We start from the raw sequence: 22,153 nt of genomic DNA, 5'->3' as shown, positions 1-22,153 counted from the left end.
CAGTGAACCTATCATTTATCTGTCCCATTGGATTTCAGACCTGATAGCTGAAATGGAGACCAGTAGCTGTCTGAAATTGGAATACATCTCCCTCAACTAGACCTTATAGAGAAACAAAGGCATATATTTAATTCTAGTGGCCAGCAGGGACCTGAGAAAGGTTTTAGATGGTATCATAGGGATATATATACTTTGTCACTGATAGGTTTAGAGTTAGCACAGCTTGTGACATAAAAAAGACTGCCAATATCCCAGAGAAAGAATCAAGCTTTCAAATCACATCATTGTGGCACAATTGTATAATATATACATATATATGTATGTGTGTGTGTATGTATGTATGTATGTATGTATGTATGTATGTATGTATGTATATATATTAAACTCATTAAAAATTAAGTTCAGTGTTTTTAGGGTAAGTAGCTAGCATCCCATACCAGGACCTAATTTTAAACCATTTGGTCACCCCTAAAGAACAGTATGCTACTAGTAACTACTGCTCATGCTTCAGTGACTTCCAGCAGCCCCACAGCTACCAGTGAATTTCACTGTCTGCAAATTATCTGTCCTCAGATCAGATTTTAATAGAGTATGTGGATTTCACAACTGACCTCTTCCACTATCTTAAGTCTGATCTGTATGGCCAAGTGGGATATCTTGTAACTGTGTATAGTACATTTTATATCCAAACTCATATCTGCTTTTATGGTGGATGCAAAAATAAATTTAAGCCAATCAATAAGCCTTAAAGAATGGTATATATTAATATAGCTCATTTAAAATCTTGAAGGTTTTGGCTGTTGTTTAAAAATGCTGTTTTGGACACCCACAGCTAGACACTGAACTGAACTGGAATCCAGAGAGGGAAGAGTGATGAGCAAAGGGTCAAGGCAAGGCTGGTGAAACAGCTGACCTTAACAAGGGGGATCTCTTGGTCCCTAGACTGATAGCTGGGAAACCAGCATGGGACTTATCCAGACCCCATGAACGTGGGTGTCAGTGAGGAGGCCTCAGAAGTCTATGGGGCCTCTTGTATTGGATCTGTGTTTGTCCCTGGCATAGGAATGAACTTTGGGGGCCCATTCCACATGGAGGGATGCTCCCTGGGCCTGAACACATTGGGGAGGGCCTAGGCCCTGTCCAGAGGGATGTGGCAGACTCTGAGGACCCCCTTTGGAGGACATCACCCTCCCTGGGGAGCAGGGTGTGTGTGGGATAGGTAGGGTGTGGGGGGGTGGCTGGGGAGGAGAGGAGGGAGAGGGAACTGGGATTGACATGTAGAACAATCTTGTTTCTAATTTAAATAGAAAAATGGAGAAAAAAAAGATTCTAAGCAACAGTGAAGAGGCTATCCTAAATGCTCTTCCCCTATAATGAGATTGGTGACTACCTTATATGCCATCCTAGAGCCTTCATCTAGTAGCTGATGGGAGCAGAAGCAGAGATTCACAGATAAGCACTGAGCTGAATTTTGTAATTCATTTTTAGAGAGGGAGGAGTAGGGAGCAAAGGGGTCAAGACCAGGTTGGAGAAACCCACAGAAACAGCTGACCTAAACAATGGGAGCTCATGGACCCCAGACTGATAGCTGGGAAACCAGCATAGGACTGTCCCAGACCCCCTGAATGTTGGTGTCAGTTAGGAGGCCTGGGAAATCTATGGATCCTCAGGTAATTTATAAATATCTATCCCTAGTGTATGCATGGACTTTGGGAGCCCATTCCACATAGAGGGATACTCCCTCAGCCTAGACACATGGGGGAGGGCCTAGGCCCTGCTCCAAATGATGTGACAAACATTGAAGATCCCCATGGAAGGCTTCACCCTCCCTCGGGAGCAGAAAGGGGGTGGGATAGGAGGTCAGTGCGGGGCAGGGGAGGAGGGAAGGGAGAGAGAACTGAGATTGACATATAAAACAAGATTGTTGCTAATTTAAATAAAAAAATAAAAATGCTTTGAGAATCCATAAAAGTCTTGCATGTATCTGTGTTGTTTACTTTGGAGTACATGTCTAGGAAGAGAGTCACTATGCCATATTACTCTGTATTTAATATGCTAAACCAATTAATGCCTTCTCAAAATAATTATAATAATTATGTTACATTCTGATTAGCAATGAGGTCCACATTGCTTACATTGCAATATTTCTGACTCTTACAGGTATGATTAAATATACACTTTGCCCCTGACAGTAGATTGATTTTATACAAGTTGATACAAGACAAGGAAACAAATAAACGGAGCCAATTTTTGAGAGTGTAACTGTAAGAAAGTATGCACATTGTAAGACAAAGGTACAAGAGAACTGCCAAGATTACAGAACTCCAGAATACCCCCCAATAAATTACATGCTCCTCCCAAAAGTCATGGAAAACTTACTTTATATGCCATTTGTGTGGTTTTTTGTTGTTTTGTTTTGTTTTCAAGACAGGGTTTCTCTGTATTGCTTTGGAGGTTGTCCTGGGACTTGCTCTGTGAGCAAGTTCAGGCTGGCCTTGAACTCACAGAGATCCACCTGCCTCTGCCTCCTGAGTGCTGGGATTAAAGGCATGACCACCAACGCCCAGCTCCATTTGTGTTTTTAAGTGGTTCTATTTACCCAAAGCAGAAGGATGCTTCTCCTCTCTATTCGTTGTTTGTTTTTTGAGATATGGTTTCTCCATGTAGCCCTGGCTGTCCTGGAACCCACTCTGTAGACCAGGCTGGCCTCAAACTCAACTATCCACCTGCCTCTGCCTTCTCAGTGCTGGGATTAAAGGTATGTGCACCCCTCCCCACCTTATAAGGATGTTTCTATGTCAGTACATAGGCCTTTCGGCATACAAACAAACATTTTTATTGTTAATCTTTATTAATAACCTTTTAGAAGAACTACCATCCCTGTGGTAGGGAATGGAAGCCTACATCCAATGCAGGTAAAAGGTGACAGCTCATTGTGTGAGACAAATGAAATTGAGACTTAAAAGGAAGAAGATTAATTGCTATTTGTTATAGATATAATTTCCTCTATAGAAAATCCTAAACTGTACAGATGAAACACTATGCTAAATAAGAATCTCCATTTTGTTTGGGGGGTAAAAGATTAAGAATTAAAAGTCATTAGAAGCTTTTCATGAGTAGAAAATCAATGTAGCATGCTTCTCTGTATTATCACAGTATCAATAATCTTCTACTTAAGACTCAACAATGAGATCTCAATGAAAATTTTAACCCTGAATCAAGAACTCTCTAATATTTATCCTTAAGTAGAGACAGAACAAATAAAAACCTAATCTTAGCTTAAGACAGCTTTAGAAAACGGAGAATACTCAAGGACTTATTACAACAGTATAAATGTAATCTTAAAGGTATTATACCTAAAATGGTGTGGGTTTTGGCATAGGGCTGTGGAAGTAAGTAAAAGAATCAGGAAACCAGTCCCCAGGCATGTAGGAAGGTCATACATGACAGAGTTCAATTCAGAGGCTCAGGAAATGCCTGGACAATTCAGTGAACAGTTGGAGACTGCAGTACTTCTGTGCAGGCCTGTGCACAAAGGAAGCTATTTTTTGAGCTTCATCCTTGGAAATAGAAGAAAAAGCCTGCAAACTTACTAGGAACTTACTCATCAAGAGGGTACAAAATGCAGCCTTCAGATCTTTGTAAGATTCTTGTATTTCTGAGTATTTCATGTTTATTTTGACTTTCCTACTTTCTTTCCTTCCTCTTTTTCTGTTCCCTTCCCCCTTCTGTGTTATCCCCCTCTCTTCTTTCTCCTCCTCCTTCTCTCCTCTCTCTCTCCCTTCCTCTTTCCCATCCTCTCTTGCTTCCTTTTCTCCTCCCTCCTCTCCCTCCTTTTGATCCTGTAGCTATCCACGCATTGCATTCTCTCCCTTTTTTGTATCCTATTCTTTCAGTCAGTACCTGGCAGGACCTTACAAAGAGAGTTACAACACGTTGGCCCTAGGTGAGCTATGAAAAAATGCTTGGCTCCTAAGAAGGGGGAGCCTTGATGGAGGAATAATGCTACAGGTAACTATGGCCACTTCTGCATGAAGCCTATGTCTGTCCCCAAAGGCTAGAGCTGGGCTTTCTACCCATGAGACCCATGGCAACACACAGTGCTGTGTGGCTGGGGCGGAGGCAGGGAAGCAAATCCATCAACTGCCTCTGCACTGAGCTAGTGTCATTCTGAAGGCATAAAATGAGGACAAACAGATGGCGGCTGGCAGTGTACTCTCCTATATTTCACTTACGTCTGGTATCCATGCTGCATCACTCCTGGATGAAAATCAATTTCCTTTCTGTTTACGTCAAAACTCGTGTTCTCTCCTTAGTGTCTAAAAATCACTGGAGCTGAATTTTCATACTGAGATCTCATTTTGTTTAGAGAAGTGAAACAGCATAAAAAAAATCACTCTGTTCAGGTGACACACAGTTTCCAACACATCCTAGGAAGCAAAATTCTTTAGAGCCAAGAGATCTCAGTGACTCAGGGACAAAATGCAGCCCCAAGAATCACAGTTCTTACTAGGCTGAAAACATCACTTAGCAAATATTTATCTGAAAAGAAGTAGAACTTACCCTGGTCTACAAGAGCTAGTTCCAGGACAACCTCCAAAAACCACAGAGAAACCCTGTCTCAAAAAACAACAACAACAACAACAAAACAAAAACAAAAACAAAACAAAACAAAAACCCAACCAAACAAACAAACAAAAAAGTAGAACTTACAGCTGTTTTTTTAAATTGTTATTAGTAAAGTACAAAATGGAAAAAAAAAGCTTCAGCTGAGTCTTGACAGCAATAATAGAAATAATATTAAATAGAAATGAAGAAGGATAAAACCCACTTAAATCCTGTGAAGTTGTGATATAAAAATCTACTGAGTTTAATCCTATAGGATAATTAATTAATCAGTTGCAACAAGTGACAGGACACAGGGAGGACCTGGAGTTGGTCCCTAAATTTGCCCCTGGACATTGGCAGAGGAAAGGATGTCTGTCTAGTGCAGCCTGAAGTAGTGACTGTTACCATTCCTGAACAAAATGTGTATCCAAGTGATGCTGGTGGGAGTTGCAGGGAAGTGGTCACTTGGGAATGAGAGAAATCACTAATGGCAGCAAGATCCTGTATGGTTGGTCTGTCTTGTGTCAGTAGCATTACAGCCTCTGAAGTGATGTCAGTCTAGGGATCAAATCCCTAGGTGAGAAAGTGCTGATGAGACTCACATACGGCTATAGAGCAAACCAGAGTATGATAAAGCAGGCCCCCAAGAGAGGCACTTCAGACTCAGGAATGCCAAGCTGACCACCCTCCAACTTCCACAGAGGTGAATCTCAAAAAAGGTAGCAGCCTATCTTCCAGGCCAGGCAGGTGACCAAGATCAAAGGCAGAGTAGCCAACAGGGCAGAGAGGGAACAGCAATAGGAGATGGTTGGACTGCCAATTATTCTGGTTAGAAAAAATGGTATGAGATTAGGGTGAGATTTTGAGGGTGGGGCTAGAGGTTAGGAGTGTAGTTGGTTATTGTTTTTACTCTTTTCAGGGCCAGCCACCCAGATTCCAAATAAATACACTTGGAATCCTATTCTTTCTTATGAATGGCTGGCCTTGGCTTGCCCCTGGTGTCCTCTCCTCCTTTTGCTCCTCTGTCTCCCTTCTCTCTTTTTCTCCTCCTGTTTGTTCTCTCTGCCTACCAACCCCGTCTATCCTTTCTCCTGCATCACTATTGACCGTTTAGCTCTTTATTAGACCAATCAGGTGTTCTAGACAGGCAAAGCAACACAGCTTCATTGAGTTAAATAAATGCAACATAAAAGAATGAGACCGCACATTTTTACATCATTAAACAAATGTTCCACAGCATAAACAAAGGTAACACATATTCCAGTGTAGGAAGCCGGTTCCTGCATTATCCATTACAATAATAGGTGCCTGAAGACACCAAGATGTAAATTACTTCACAGGCGCTGGGTAATCTCCATTCCTTTGATCTCTGCCTATCCCGTGGCTCATTTGGCCTGAGGAGCTAAAGCCATTCATAGGGTAACACGTCCCAGGCGGCTGGCCAGCCTTTATAAGGGATGGTTTTCTTGGTTCAATGTCTCCGCTCTGGGAAGCTTATGCTCTTTCACTCTCAAGATGCATTAAAGCTTGTCTGCAGAAGGATCCGAGTGTCTCGTGTATGATTTCTTGCTGGCGAGAAATACAGAGCGCGCGGGACATATGGTGCCGAAACCCGGGAAGCTTAACATCTCTGGCACCGCGGAGACCCCTTGGCTACAGGGCGGATTCAGAACTGCAGGGTGGTAAATTCGGAGAGGTATGATTTTTCTGGACTTTGGCTTGGGAATGTTGCTATTTTGGGAGGTTAATATAGAGGCTTCTGTGCTTTTACTAGGAGCTATTTTGACTTTTCTCACTGTTGTAGCAATCTTAAAGAAGTCCAGAATTACATATCAGAAACCGAATATAGTGAGAGATGGGGCGCGCCTAACAATAAAATATAAGAAAAAAGGACCTCCCGGGATGTCTAGTGACAAGGGAGTGAATAATTTGTTAAGAGAAACAGCAATAAATAAGAAAAAAGGACCTCCTGGGATGTCTACTGACAAGGGAGTGAATAATTTGTTAGATGATTCTGTAAATAAGTTTAAAGCTTTAAATCTTGATAGCTCTAATGACTCTAAAAGCTCAAGAGATGGGGTTTTGGAAGGAACTGCTCAGCTGGATGAGGGAGAGACAGAGAAGGAGGGAGAGAGAATGGGGAATGGCCGGTCACACCCCGGTAAATTTAGGAGAGATGAGGACTCCGAACCTAGCCTCTGCCCTGCAACGAAACTGGAGGCCTTAGAGCTGAACAGCTCAGACTCTGAGATTTTAGACTCTAGCAAGGAAGCAGAGCTAGAGAAAGAAGCAGCACGATACCACCCCGATAGATATCGGCTGCCAAAAATGCCAGCGGGTGTACTTCCATCAACACATCCACTATTTGGTACTGACTCCTTTTTACCATCAGAGGAGCGGAGAAAATTACAGATGGCTTTCCCAGTCTTTGATAGGGGAAAAGGCCATGCCTGCTATTCAACACTTCTTAAAGGCCTGGAATGCCTGGGGCTTTAAAGCCTCATAAACATTGACGCTCGGGCCAAGCGTCTCACCTCAAAACCTAAAAGGCCAAAAGGAAATGGTAAAATGGAAAGATATCTTAACTGATCTTTGGAGAGGCCCGGATCCTATTCTCATAAGATCCAGGGGAGCGATATTGTGTTTTCTCACAGGATGAAGAAAATCCTCTGTGGATCCCAGAAAGACTCAACCTGAAGAGCCCCTTCAGACCTTCAAAAGTTGAAACTCCACCCTCTCCCCGGGAATTGAGAGCCGCTATTGTTATCCAGATTAACTCCTGCCCTTGGTGGAGAGATTGTCACTGCTTAAGGGGTGGGGGTAGGATTGTTTGATGCAGCCGTTTGCGGATTGCTGTTACCTCTGGCTGATCTATGAGAAAGAGGTGGGGGTGGGATTGTTTGATGCAGCCGTTTGCGGATTGCTGTTACCTCTGGCTGATCTATGAGAAAGAGGTGGGGGTGGAATTGTTTGATGCAGCCGTTTGCGGATTGATGTTACTTTTGGCTGGCATGTAAGCTCCAGGGCTCAAACCAAGAGATCGCCCAAGCGCTTATATTTTGGCTAACTATGCTTAAGCAATAGGCCGCCGGCCAGACAGCTCTTGCACACCCGGAGCCTAAGCTCATTGCACAGGGTAGAGTGTCTGGTCTGGGCAGCCCAATGAGGGATGCTGAGCAAAGGCATCGCACAGAGTTGCCTATTATGCAGGCTTCTCTGGGAGGTACGTTGACCTGCATAAGGGTTACCTGCCCGAGAATCCCTTTCCCAGAAAAACGGCAGAGGACAGGTCGAGAGTACTTCGGGTCAAGCTAACAGCCTGATGGCGACTCTTGTACACAGTCTTAATGTTTGATTTTGGGAAGGTTCAACCTCTACCTCTATCCCTCAACATATGGGTGACCTATTTGCTTGTAAAAATATAAAGCCTTTTCATTAATTAATAAAAAAGGGGGATATGTAAGAAGCCGGTTCCTGCATTATCCATTACAATAATAGGTGCCTGAAGACACCAAGATGTAAATTACTTCACAGGCGCTGGGTAATCTCCATTCCTTTGATCTCTGCCTATCCCGTGGCTCATTTGGCCTGAGGAGCTAAAGCCATTCATAGGGTAACACGTCCCAGGCTGCTGGCCAGCCTTTATAAGGGATGGTTTTCTTGGTTCAATGTCTCCGCTCTAGTCTCTGCTCTGGTAAGATGCATTAAAGCTTGTCTGCAGAAGGATCCGAGTGTCCTGCGTGTATTTCTTGCCAGCGAGAAATACAGAGCGTGCGGGACATTCCAGGATGTGCTCAGGTCATGTGATGATGTGCAATTGGGTGTTACTTAATTTCCATGAGTTTGTATGTTTTCTGTAATTCGGGTTGTTGTTGAATTCTAACTTCAAAGCCTGGTGGTCTGATAAGACATAGGGGGTTATTCCAATTTTTTTTGTACCTGTTGAGGTTTGCTATGTTGCCAAGTATGTGGTTGATTTTATATAAGGTTCCATGTGGTGCTGAAAAGAAGGTATATTCTGTTGTGTTTGGATGGAATGTTCTATAGATGTCTGTTAATCCCAATTGGGTCATAACTTCTGTTAGTGCCTTTGTCTCTTTTTAAAATTTCTGTCTACTTGTTCTGTCCAGTGGTGAAAGTGGGGTGTTGAAGTCTCCCATATAACTGTGTGAGGTCTTATTTGTGATTTGAGTTTTAATAATGTTTCTTTTACGAACATGTGTGTCTTTGTATTTGGGGCATAGATGTTCAGAATTGAGATTTCTTCTTGATGAATTTTTTTCTGTGATGAATATGAAATGACATTCTTCATCTCTTTTGATTGATTTTAGTTTGAAGTCTAATTTGTTAGATACTAGGATAGTTACATCAGCTTGTTTCTTGGGTCTATTTGATTGGAATATCTTATCCCAACCCTTTACTCTGAGGAAATGTCTGTCTTTGAAGTTGAGTTGAGGTATGTTTCTTGTATGCAGCAGAAGGATGGATTCTGTCGTCTTATCCATTCTGTTAGCCTGTGTCTTTTTTTACTTGAGTTATGACTGTTAATATTGAGGGAAATTGAGGACCATTGAGTGTTTATTATTGTTTATTATTGTTTGCATTTACCCTGGTTTTTCTTTTGGCTTTTCGTAAAGTGGGATTATTTAATGTCTATCTTTTTGTGTGTTGGGATGTTCAGTTCTTACTGGCATAGAGTCCCTAGACTCTGGTGGCGTCATATTGGTTTTTCTGTTGTTTGATGTATTCTTATATTGTTGTCTTCCCATCTCTTCTTTCGGTGGGTTCAGGTAGTGTCTGTTTGATAAATCTTTCTGCCAAAGCTGCCAGAGTTCTGCCCTCCTCGTGGATGGACAAAATAATACAGAGACACATTAGGTACAAAGCTGCTTGGCCAATGACTAGGATTCTCATCTGCTAGCTCAGTCTTAATTATCATAAATCTATATATTTTATAAGACTTATCTTATAGAGGATGCCTTCTGCTGGCACTCTCTCTTGCCGGTGGATCACATTGTGCCGCTGGAGGAAGAGAGGAGGGGAAGAGGGACACTTCCTGTTTCTCCTTTCTTAAATATGAGTCTCCTTGCTATGTCATTTCCTGCCTGGAACACCACTTCTCTACTACATTTTCCAGAATCCTCTTTGACTCTTAGTCCTGTCTAACTTGCTGTTTCATTGGCCAAACAGAACTTTATTCAACAATCAATAAGATAAACATACACAGAAGTACTTCCCCCATCAAGTGTCTCTTCCTCTCCTGGTGTGTATGGGTCCAAGGTTTTCTTCTGGTGGGTGCAAAAGGGTCTGATATTCTGCTGGGTCTCATGGTGGGTACAGGCAGGTCTGAAGCACTCCCTTTCTAGGTGGTGAGAACGGGAGTAGCACAGAGATCTCAGCAGACTCCAGGTTGCTTGGTTCTTAGAGGCCTAGTCTACTTGCCTATGCCCTGACTGGGGGTGGGAATAGCTCAGTGATCTCAGCAGACTTAGGGTTGCTTGGTCCTCAGGGGCCCAGTCAACCTGCCTGCTGACCCCAGGGTAGGAGTTCCTGGAGTAGACAGGCAGAAGTTTGAAGTTTAATTTTTAAATGTGGTCAAAAGAGCAGATACACATTCATGGAAAAGGAAGGTCCTGAAGAATTTTTTAACTTTCCTTTTCTTTCTAGCATCTTATCCAAGTATCATTTATTCTGTAACTAGGGTTTGTATTTTGTTTCCTAATATTACTATTCAGTAACAGCAATTGAAATTACTGTTTAGCTGAGAGGCCTCCAAAGATTGTAAAATAAACTAAAAATCAACAAAGACAGGGTACATTAAGTTAAAGCAGAGATGAAAGCTGTAAGTGGACATTATATGCTAATAAGCTGACATTGCCAGGCAGCAAACATTTGTACCACTTTCTTAGGGCAAGCCTTGGATCAACAGTATCATGTTTAGTCAATATGAACCAGGTGGAAAGCAAGTCAGTGACTCATAAAGTCAAGAACCAATAGATGGAACCCAGGAGAGCCAGTGGCATAGGTGAAGTCACATGGTGGTGTGAGAGAGCATTCTCCTTTGTTTAAGGATGCTGGAGTTTTTGTTCTATTAAATCTTTGACTGATTAGCTATAACCTAACCAAATTACTGAGGCTAATGCAAAAACACCCTCCAAAAATATTCTTTACCCTATCAATAAAATTTTCACAAGAGGAAAAAGTTTATTATTTCAAGGTGATATGACTTTCTACATAGAATATATTAAATTATCTTTAAAATCATAATTCATGAAAGAGCCAAGAAAGTTATAAACACATGTTGAATTTTATATCTGTGCCTTTGAAGCATTCTGGTTAAAACCATAATGTATTTGCTGCTGCTATTATTGACTGCTTCTGTCGCCTAAGTTAATGCTAAAATTCATGTTAGAATTGATGTTGTTTTCTTTATGGTAGAAGAAAACTCAAAGAGATCCAAGATAGCTCTTGTGGAAGATGAGCATTGTTTTACCGGATAGGGAAGTATATTTCTCTAGCAACTAATACACTTTATTGATTCAGTAATAACATCAGCTAAGAAAGAGAATAATGAGCTTAGAATCAGAGCCAAATATTTATGGAAACATGGTGCAACACAGGAGTTGGAAATGCTGATTACTTTTTTAAAATGATGGAATATTGAATGAGTGGATCTTGGGGAATTAGTCATCAAATAAACAAAAGAAAATTGAAATTGTATTCCTGCATTTTTAATGTAGTGCGCTTAGTTGATCCTCAACAAATGAACAAATCAATTCTAGGGAAAATGAAGATTTCATTATGAAAGGGAAGACTGAAAATTTACAAAAGAATCTAAAAGAACAGATTTATAAAAAGGAAGGTGTGTTTGTTAAAAGGGACATTCATATACAGCCAAAAATTGACAAAGTCAAATAAAGATTAGTTTGCTTCATTTCCCAGAAGAAAACCAAACAGACAAGTTACAACTTGAAGAAGATATCTGCACATATTTAATTGGGAACGAACAATACTGCAAGTGCATTTTAGAACTCTATTAACAAGTATATGACAAAAATCATATAGATATGATGAACAAGGGGCATGAACAGTCTTGCCATAGGTGATACAGTAATAAAATATGGGAATATGCTCAATGTTGATCAGAGAAATACAAATTAAAGCTGCAATTATAAACTGTCTTCTTCCAATTACATTGTTTGATTTAGAAGTGTGATAGGACTGAAAGGATGCTGATGAATGCAGTCATACACATGTCCCAAAGAAGAAAAGGCTGTGTTTGCTAAGGACAGGCATTACCTACATTACAACCTTCCCCGATCTCTTCCTCCCTCCCTCCCTCCCTCCCTCTCTCCCTCCCTCCCTTTCTCCCTCCCTCCCCCTCTCTTCCCTCCCTCTCTTCCTTCCTCCTCTCTCTCTTCCTCCATCCCTCCTTTACTACATTGTGTTCTCCTTCCTTCCTGAGGTTCCTGAGCTGGAACTGACTTGAATGTCTATTTTCTGAGGACTAGTTTTCATGGTTTTTTAAGGTGATATGCAAGCCTCCAAAGGAGAGGAGCAACCAACAGTCCTACCCAGCTGTAACACCTATTAATCACAACAATTACCAGCATGGCTAAATAACCCTAAGGGTGCAATAGTGGCATGTGTACCTTGGTGGTAAACAAGAGCTCCCTAATTGGACCTCAGAGATTTCTCTGGATCATTTCCATCCTTAGAAATACCATTCTAACTCAAAAACATGGGTTTTGCTCATGCTAAGTAGGTGTTCTACCATTATAGTACACCCTTAACATTTTTATTCCTTTTATTTTTGTGACAATGTCTCACAGAGTTAAGTAGTCTCGTCTTAAGTCACTGTGTTTCCCAGGCAAACTTTAAGCATGTCATGCTACTGCCTTATTTCCCTAGATATCTGCTGTTACAGGCTTGTTTGACAACAGGCCTGATTTATTAATCCATTTATCAAGTACTTCTTCACATCAAAAATAATGTTTAATTTTCAAGGTGTTCCCAATTCTTGGTTTCCTGGTTCTTTTTCATTTGTAATAGGTAGAACCATATCTATGACATATGACATTATGATATTTATCTGGAGGCCAAGTCCACTTCTAAGTTAATTCTAAAATCGACCTGATAATCTAGGTGAGGGCAGCTTGGCTACATTAACTTCTAACTCTAGCTAACATTTGTACTTACAACAAACTTCTGAGATTTTCCTTCAGACCTGGGTGATCTATTGTTAATTGCCATTGTCAGAAGTTTGATATCAATGTTGCCACTTGATTTGATATTTTGTAATTAAACCTGTACTTTTGATAAGTATAAAGATTCAGGCATTGTGCTGACCCCACTCCCTGACAATGGACAGGATACACACACCGCCATTCAAGTAAATACTTAAGACAGCTCAAAGGACCCTGTGTTGTATGACCATGTCATGTGTTAGGTGGCTGCATAAGAACTCTGTAAGCATGTACAAGCTTTCCCTTTTAAGCAAGCACCTCATATGTGTTTTCCCCTTTTCCTTCCTCCTTCCTTTCCCCTTCCATCTCTATTCCCAGTTGGCCAACACCTACTCCCACTTTACTCCTTTTCCCCAATAAACTCCATGTGGGCTTTGTGGTTCAATTTTCATCACCCACAGCTGCAGCAAAATAGCAACAATAAGCATCAGTGGAATCCAATCATACTGACTGCAACTAATCATCACCTGTCTTGCCTCTAGGTCAGGTGACATCTGTTTTCCTTTTGTCAGACCTGCCTTTCTCAAGCCTTGATGTTCTGTTATTTTAAAGGAAAGGAAGCAAGAAAAAATGAAGACAAGAGAAAGAAGAAATGGTACTATATCTAAAATTCAATAGTTAATTATTTAATATTTATAAAATTATCTCAAAATGGAAGAATGGATCCAAGAGGATATTCAAAGAATCTGTTGAAAAACTCCCCCATGATTATCAGAGTTTTGTTAGAACTTATCCCATTAACATATGAGTTGATCAATATGTCACCTCATGACTGGCATATGATACTTGTTGAAATGCAACAGAAAGTCAGAGAGCCTTGCCTAGTTTCTTGGCATGTGATCCATAGAATCAGGAGAGATGTAGTATTTGTACAAAGGCACATAGGATGTTTTTCCTGTGACCATAGAAAATACCCTTCAGAGAATAGCTTCAAAGAATTCATTGCCAATACTTGTTGATAAGTATTGGATTTCCAGTCATTGGGTTCCTCCACTGATATAAAACACCTAATTAATAAATCCAGATTTAATAAACAGACCAAAGCAAAGCAGAGCTTTCCTGGGTGACTCTCAGGAAGGCATGGGGGAGAACCCTTGGCAGATCTAAAATAGCCTGTAGGCAGTCTTGAGCAGGTCCCCGGGAGGAGCTGCTTTCTCAGGGGCAGGGTCTGCAATGGGAGGAGTAGGACTGAGTGAAGCTTCCCAACACTTGTCATAAGTCCTGGATAAGTCCCAGTCTTAATTGAGGTTACTACTGCTGTGATGACCATGACCAAAAGCTACCATGACCAAAGCAACTTGGGGAGGAAAAGGTTGCTTTGGCTGACACTTTCATATCAATGTTCATCAAAGGAAGTCAGGACAGGAATTCATGCAGGGCAGGAACCTGGGATCAGGAGCTGATGCAGAGGCCATGGATGGGTACTGCTTGCTGTCAATGGCTTGCTCAGCCTGCTTTCTTATAGAACCCAGGACCACCAGTTGGGGATGACCACTCCCACAATGGGCTGAGCCTTCCCCATCAATCACTAATTAAGAAAATGACCTACAGGCTTGTCTACAACAGAATCTTATGGAGGCATTTTCTCAATTGTGATTCCCTGCTCTTAGGTGATTCTAGCCTGCCTCCAATTAGCTAAAATTAGGCAACACAATTAACCCCTTGTCAGTTTGACACGAAATGTTTTTTAAAGTCTTTTGCTTTTTCAGTTCATCCCCAAGATATCAGATTTTAAAAAATACCACAAATATAAAACATATTACAAACTTAAAAGTCCCATAATCTCTACCAATTCAAACACTTTAAAATTGAATTCTCTAAAAATCTACCAATGTCTCTTTTAAAATCCAAAATCTTTTTTGAAAACATCTCTCAACTGTGGGCTCCAGTAAAATAAATCAAATACTTTCTTACTTCAAGAGGGAAGAACCAGGGCACAATCTGACCATAGCAAAATCACACTCACAACACTGTAAATGGTTCATTGTCTAATGTCTGGAATTCACTCACAATTTTCTGTTCTCCAAGGGCTGGGGTCACTTCTCCAACCTTGCCCTCTGCAGCATACACAGCTTGTCTTCTAAGTTGGGCAGTCTCCACTCTACTGTGCTACTCTGTTCTTAACCCCAGATCCCAGGGTACTGGCATCTCCAAAATGTTGGGGTCTTCTGCTGCAGCCAGGCTGCACTTTCACCAATAGCTTCTCCTGGCCTTTCATAACACCAACCCTCAGCTTCTCTTTGTTATTCCTTCATGCCATTAAAACCAGTACCACCTGGGTGACTCTTACAGTGTCAAGCTTGGCTGCCAGCAGGAAATATAACTTTAGCTCTCTCTGGAATAGAGTTTCTGTGTGCTGACCCTGAAGAAATACTTCCCAGAAGACTTTATCTCAATGGTGCGGGTCTCTTCTTAATCACAGTTGATTTTTCAGACTCACAGCTCCCATGGTCCCAGTAATGCAAAAGTTTCTCTTTAGTTGTTTAGCTGATTCTTCAGCTCCAAGTGACCAGATACCAAAGATTCTTCACACAAAGGGCCTGGTAGATTCTTTGCTTCCTTCCTAAACTTCACAGGTCAGGCCTCCGTTGTCTACATGCTTGCAACATTCTTATCTCCTGAGCTCCTACAGAACAGTTTACTGAGCTTTCAACACTCAATGGCTTTTCTAAGCCAAAGTTTCAAAGTCCTTCTACAATCCCCTTCCCCACACCCCCAAAACAACATGGTCAGACCTGTCACAGGAATACCCCAGTATCCTGGTACCAACTTGTCTTAGTTGGGGTTACTACTTCTGTGATAAAACACCATAACCAAAACAACTTGGGTAGGAAAGGGTTTATTTGGCTTAGACATCCATATAGTTATTCATCATCAAAGGAAATCAGGACAGGAACTCAAACAGGGCAGGAACCTGGAGTCAGGAGCTGATGCAAAGGCCAAGGGGTTATGCTGCTTATTGGTTTGCTCCTCATGGCTTGCTCAGTCTGCTTTCTTATAGAGCCCAGGACCACTATCCCAGGCATGGCACCATCCACAATGTGCTGGGCCCTCTCCCATCAATCACTAATTAAGCAAATGACCTACAGGCTTGTTTACAGCTCAATTCATGCAGGCATTTTCTCAAATGGGGTTTTCTCCTCTCAGATGACTCTATCTGTCATAAAATTAGCCAGCACAGTCCCCAATTATGTCCTGTGAAAGGGCTCTGTCTGCATAAGCAGCTTGGAAGCCACAGTGCACTCTACTTTAGGAAGAGTACAATTCCCCACCTGCACCCTATCCACAGTTCATAGGTGTCACTGTCTTAGATGCTCATTCAAAATTTATTATTTTTCAACTAGCTTCTACTTTTGGTCTCTGGTTCACCATGTGACTTAGTTTGTATCGAATAATGATTAATGTACCTTTAGTTTACAAATGTTAGTTGTGTGAATGCTAAAATAATAAGATTCAGGAGAGGTATAATTAGGCCTGAGTGGGATTACCAGATGATTGCAGTTATTATATGTTGTCTCCACATTTCTTCACCTGTACCTACTAGAGTAGTTGTATTCAATCTTGGGCTCTTGATCCCTCCTTGGTCAAATAACCCTTTTTACAAGGTTTACCTAAGACCACCAGAAATATCAGGTATTTACATTATGATACTTAATAGTAGCAAATTTACAGTTATTAAATAGCAACCAAAATAGTTGTATGGATGAGGTCACCACAACACGAGGAGGAAACATATTAAAGGGTAGCAGCATTAGGAAGGTTGAGAACCACTGTCCTAGAGGGTGACAGCAGAGGCATCTATGAAAAATCCCTGGTATGCAAGAGCTTTAGTATTTGTGTGGGTGTTCCTGAAAGACTATAGGCCTAGAGACACCAGTCAGTACTGTGTGGTCACTCACATTGGCTCCCAAGGACCAGAATCACATTGCCACTATGATATTCTGGGAAGCAACATGAAGAAAGCCAGTTATCAGCTGATGGTGATGCTGAAATGGGAGTTGCAAACCACTCGTGTCTGTGATATTCTACTTGGAAACTGTCATGAGCACAGGGGTTGTGATAAGCAGTAGTGCAGTGTGTGTGTGTGTGTGTGTGTGTGTGTGTGTGTGTGTGTGTGTGTGTGTAAGTGCATCTTGTCCACAAGCATTGCTGCTCAGTACCTCTTCCCTGTGTCACTAAGCCTCTAGGGAGTGAGATACTTGCTTTTGATTTAGTGCTTTGCTATGTGGGATTGAGGGTAAATGTCTCTCAGGGAGCACTGAGTTTGGAGGCCTTGCAAATGAAGGGAAACATAAACCAAGCTCTGAATATTGAATTACAAAAAGTATCTTAAGGGATTTGTCCTGGGACATGTGGATATTTATCATGATCACATGCTTTCCTACTGTTATACTCATTAGACATAACAATACAAAATATAGGGCATCAAGGTTTCAAGAGAATTAGCAGATAGCAGATGCATTGTATCCTTGTCATTGGTCTGGTGCCTGCCATGGAACATGCTGGGCTGCCAAGGTGTGTGTGTGTTTCACTAACCTAAACTAGTAGCAATCTTTCTACCTGATCATAACCAGTAATAAGTGGGGAAGGTTTTGTCAGAATGATTGATCACTGTTTATAGAAATAAAGAGATCTGGACCAAGATACAAAAATACCTGGCTGCAAAGCTTAGTTTTGATTTCTTTTAAACCTACCTCTAGAGAAGTACAAAAGATAGGAAGAAAACAGAGAGCAGATCAAAATCTGATAGAGAAGGCCAGCATCCATGTGAAGAGGTGAGCGTTGGTGTGAAGATAGCTTATTTGGAAAGCATTTCTAGCAGCCCAGGCAAGAAATTAGAAGACAAGTCAGGCAGGAAGGAGGGGTGAGGGAAGGAGCCCATATAGCTGTGTGGTGGCTGGAACATGTCTATGGGTCACTGGCACTCAGCTTACCCTTGGAGGTTGCAACCATCGAAGATATGCTACACTTGCAGGATGGATGAATGCAACCCTCATTTCACGAGACTCTATCTGAGAAGAGTTTCCTTCGGCAAACGTCATCATTAAATAAAAACTAAGATAAATAATTATCGAACATAAAACTGGGTAGATGTCATACTTAAGATGTGTGGCAGTTGGCCAATGGGAAATATCTAGAGAAACGAAAAGGCTAAAGGGACTAAATCATTAAGAGATTGGGATATCTTGTAGCTCAGAATTGAGACATTAAGAGAGAGAGAGAAGAGGGAAAATACTGAGCATGATATTATCAGCAGGGGAGGGAGGGATTGAGGGAGGGTGAGAAAGAGGGAGAGGGAAGAGGGAGGAGAGGAGAGGCAGACAGAAAATGACAGAGAGAAGGGAGAGAGAAGGCAGAGATGAGACACACACAGAGACAGACAGATACAGAGAGAGAGGAGAGAGAGAGAGAGGTGGGAGAGAGAGAGAGAAAGGGAAGGAGGGAGGGACGGAGGGAGAGAGAGGTATTCACCTTTGGGTAATCTTTTGGCATATGTGTGCATATCTTATTGTGTATGTGGGGGTTATACAAAGGTGTACACATGTGTGTGGAGGCCTGAACTCTGCTCCGCACACTGGGATGGATACTGAGCTATCTCCACAGTCCTGTTTTTGGTATTTTTTTTTTTTTGAGATGGAGTTTCACTAAGTAACTGGCTGGCTTAGGAATTGCTATGTAGATGAGGCTGGTTTCAAACTCTCAGGGGTCCTTCTGTCTCTGCTTCCTGTGTATTGGGATTACAGACATGTACCACCATGCCCAGGGGAGACACTGATTCCAGTCGGTGCTTCTACTTCTGCTCAATAGGACATATTTACAGCAAGCAGACCTTTTCCCTCCTGCTTATTAACCAGGTAGTGTATTGCTTCAGAGTTCTGAGAGCTCATTGTGTGGGCACGATCAACCGCAGAACATTCTTCTCACTAAAGTCCCCACAGAGAAGCCCCACAGCGATGGCAATTTTAGAAACAGAGATTTCTTCCCCAAAGTGAAAATAGAAATATTCTCAGAGCACCCATAAAGCAGACACAAATGTTGAGACCAGGCTAACTATGAAGATCACTGAGAAACATGGTTTCCTTTCAGCCAGCCCTTCTCTGGGAAAAGAGCATCTATGTTCACGCCCACAGAAAACCAGGCCTGCTGTCCAAGTCAGGAGTGAATTACAGAAGGAGCAGTGCAAAATTTCACAGCCTGGAGAGAAAACCCCAGTTGCAAGGAAGTGGAACTGTGAAATTACTCCTGTATTTCAAGGAGAATTATTTTATCTTTTTTCCCCCCTTAAGTCACTGAAATAAACAATCACTTTGCTAAACTGTGAAAAGCAGAAATAAACACTGGGAATAGTCTGCACACTTGCTGCTACTTTTTTGTGGGGAAATGAAGATTGTAAATAAACATCACTATGTGGCTGCAGGATCCAAACTGAACAAAGTGGTCTCCCAATGGTGCGGGCAAGGACATGACATGGAAGCGATTTCCTGATCAGCATGGGAGTTTTGACCTGCTCTGTTTTCGACCTGGCCCGTTTACCCCTCCTTAGGCAATCTGGTGCCCTCAACCCCGCTCCCAGGGGAGGTCGCCATATTGATGCTGAACTTAGTGCGGACACACGATCGGCATAGCGCACTACAGCCCAGAACTCCTGGACTCAAGCAATCCTCCTGTCTCAGCCTCCTGAGTAGCTGGGACTACAGGAAGTGATTTCCTATGGTCACAAAGATGGAAACCTGTGATGCTTGGATGGAGGTGAATTTCAGTTCATACAGTGAAGTCCTGGCTGTAGATGGTGGAGAAACATCTCAGGAGCAAGTTTTTTTTTTTCTTTGTTTTGTTTTTTGCTTTTTTCACTGATGTTAACAAGTTTACTGTTTCCTTGCAAATACGATACTTCCTTATGATTGAACTGTGCACATGATGGAATGGGTAACATTGGGTTCTTATACTTTCATGAAAATAGTTGTCTGGTAACATAAATAGCTTCTGCATCAGTTCCACAAACAAGAAGGGACCTAAAACATCCAAACTGTTTACAGATAGAGTCCTACTGGGAAGCAAGCTTGTGATTTCAATTTGGTCTTTGGCAGGATCTGTGCTGATCCAGGAACTTATTAGAGACTGGTGAACACTGACCTGGTTACTTATGCTATGAGACAGGAAAGTACTGCTTCTTCCTCCTTGGTAAAAGAGAGAAGACTTTTCTGGTCCATTTGTGGAGGCATCCCAATGCCAGAGGGACCCATCTTCAGAATAAGTAAACAGATGATCTGGGTTGGATGTGTGGAAGTGAACCTCCCACATTTCAGCCTCATGAGCCTTAAGTAAAGACACGGGCATGGTGCCTTGTCTAACATCCCAAATACTCAACATCCCACCCTGGCCACCAGTACCTACAACATGCTGCTGGTTGGGATATCACTCAACACAGTGATAATATCTGACAGGGCTCTCTTCCTTTTGTCTGAAATCCCATATTTTTAACTGTCCAATTGAGTTTACTGTCACAATCTCAGGAGTTCGAAGAAAGGTTACAGCATGGAATGTACTGCTGTCTGCATTATCTATAGTTCTTATGGCCTCCTTATGATCAACTCTGAAGAGATTTATTCGACTATTCTCTCCAACAGTGACAAATTCTGGGTTGTTGTACACAATTCCTGTACATGGTGCACTGCTATAGGAAGGACTGCCAGGACCTGTATGGTGGTGAGCTTCGGGCCACTGCTGATTGACTGACAGAGTCTAGTTATTTAGATGGTGAAGAAACACTGTTACACATCCTGTTGACAAAGCAGCTACAATTCTTTCCTGGTCAAAAAACTGCAAATCCATGACATCACCATGATGTCTGATATCACACAGTAATTGATGGCCTTCTTCAAACCCTCCGTCAGAATCCAAATTCCCAAAATCTCCAATAGACCACAGTGAAAAGCAGTTTTCCTCATTGTCCCAAGAGCCCTTAGCGAAGGTCTCTGCACTCTGCAGGCTCCCAGAAGGCACTGGCCGCCAGTGGGTTTTGCTAATTTTCTGAGACATGAACTTAGCATAAATTTCCTCCATGCTGAAATCTAGAAGTGCAAGTTTTGTTACTATCACCCTGGATATACTTTAGCAGAATTCTCAGAGATTTTCTTAGGTTGTGGCTATTTCCATAGCAGGTACCAGAAACCCTTGACTCTGCATTTCTGTATGTGCTATAAGTGTGTCTCTCCCACTGAATGGGGTGGGTGGAATCATATTAACATATTAACATGTGAAAACATTGTTTTCATATTCATTAGTTCAGCAGTTCACTGAGTCTTATGCCTTGCCTATTATTGCACATATCAGTTGTGAATGATATGTGCCTTAGATGTATAGTCTCTCTAGAGCAGTGGCTCTCAACCTTCCTCTTAATACAATTCCTCGTGTTGTGGTGACCCCCAATCTTGTACTTCATAACTCTAAATTTGTTACTATTAGGAATCGTAATGTAAATATCTGATATGTAGGATATCTAACATGTGACCCAAAATGGGTGTCCACCCACAGGTTGAGAACCACTGCTGTAGATCCTAGTGAGCAGGGCACAGGCAATAAATGGCAGCAGCCATTTTCATTTCTACCCCAAAGCATGTGGCCACACTGTGTGCACACAGAGTGGTTAGAACAGGGTTGCACACAAGATGAGACACTAAAAGAAAGAAAAGAGGAAGGTACTGGATGCACAGCCACAAGTCAGCGCTGGCAAAATTTGCCCCGAGCTTTCAGGAAGCCAGAAAGGCTAACAACCAGCATGCCTTTTGCTCCACTAATAGCCTCATCTTTAGAATCTTGAACTACCCTTAGCCTCCCAAATGCATGTAGGCATGTGTGTACCACCAATATCAAAACTTTCTGAATGAATAAAAAGCTCTTTTAAAATTGATTTAAAAATATTACCAATGAAAGAAAAAGAGAAGGCAAATGACTGACATAGACAATTTACAAGCATGTCAGTAAAAACAGTGAATAAATAGGTCTGTGTTATAATACAATATAATGATAGGACATGGATTATACTGTAATTGTCCCTATTCATTATCAAAGCACACACATTTAAACAACATCACAAAGTAAGTGCAATATGGTGGTACAAATGAATAGAGACAGCTTGAAATGCTTTTGTAGAGGAAGCAAGATTTAGAATGTCTGTTGAAAGATGAAGAGGTAGGATGAGAGATGTCTCAGAGGCCAAGTGCACATTACTCCTTCAGAGGACCCAGGGTGGGTTCCCATTTCACACATTCTGGCTCCTAGCCACGTAACTCCAGTTT

At 41.8% G+C, this 22,153-nt stretch overlaps 1 pseudogene; it reads right to left on the bottom strand.

The window, feature by feature from the left end:
- Nucleotides 1-19,803: 19,803 nt before the first annotated feature.
- LOC100755090 lies at nucleotides 19,804-20,918 on the bottom strand (annotated as a pseudogene).
- Nucleotides 20,919-22,153: the final 1,235 nt, after the last annotated feature.

Source organism: Cricetulus griseus, chromosome 7, assembly GCF_003668045.3.
Source record: "Cricetulus griseus strain 17A/GY chromosome 7, alternate assembly CriGri-PICRH-1.0, whole genome shotgun sequence".
In the NCBI taxonomy this organism is placed as follows: Eukaryota; Metazoa; Chordata; class Mammalia; order Rodentia; family Cricetidae; genus Cricetulus; species Cricetulus griseus.
The sequence above is the reverse complement of the archived record's forward strand: the minus strand, read 5'-3'. Positions and strand labels throughout refer to the sequence as shown.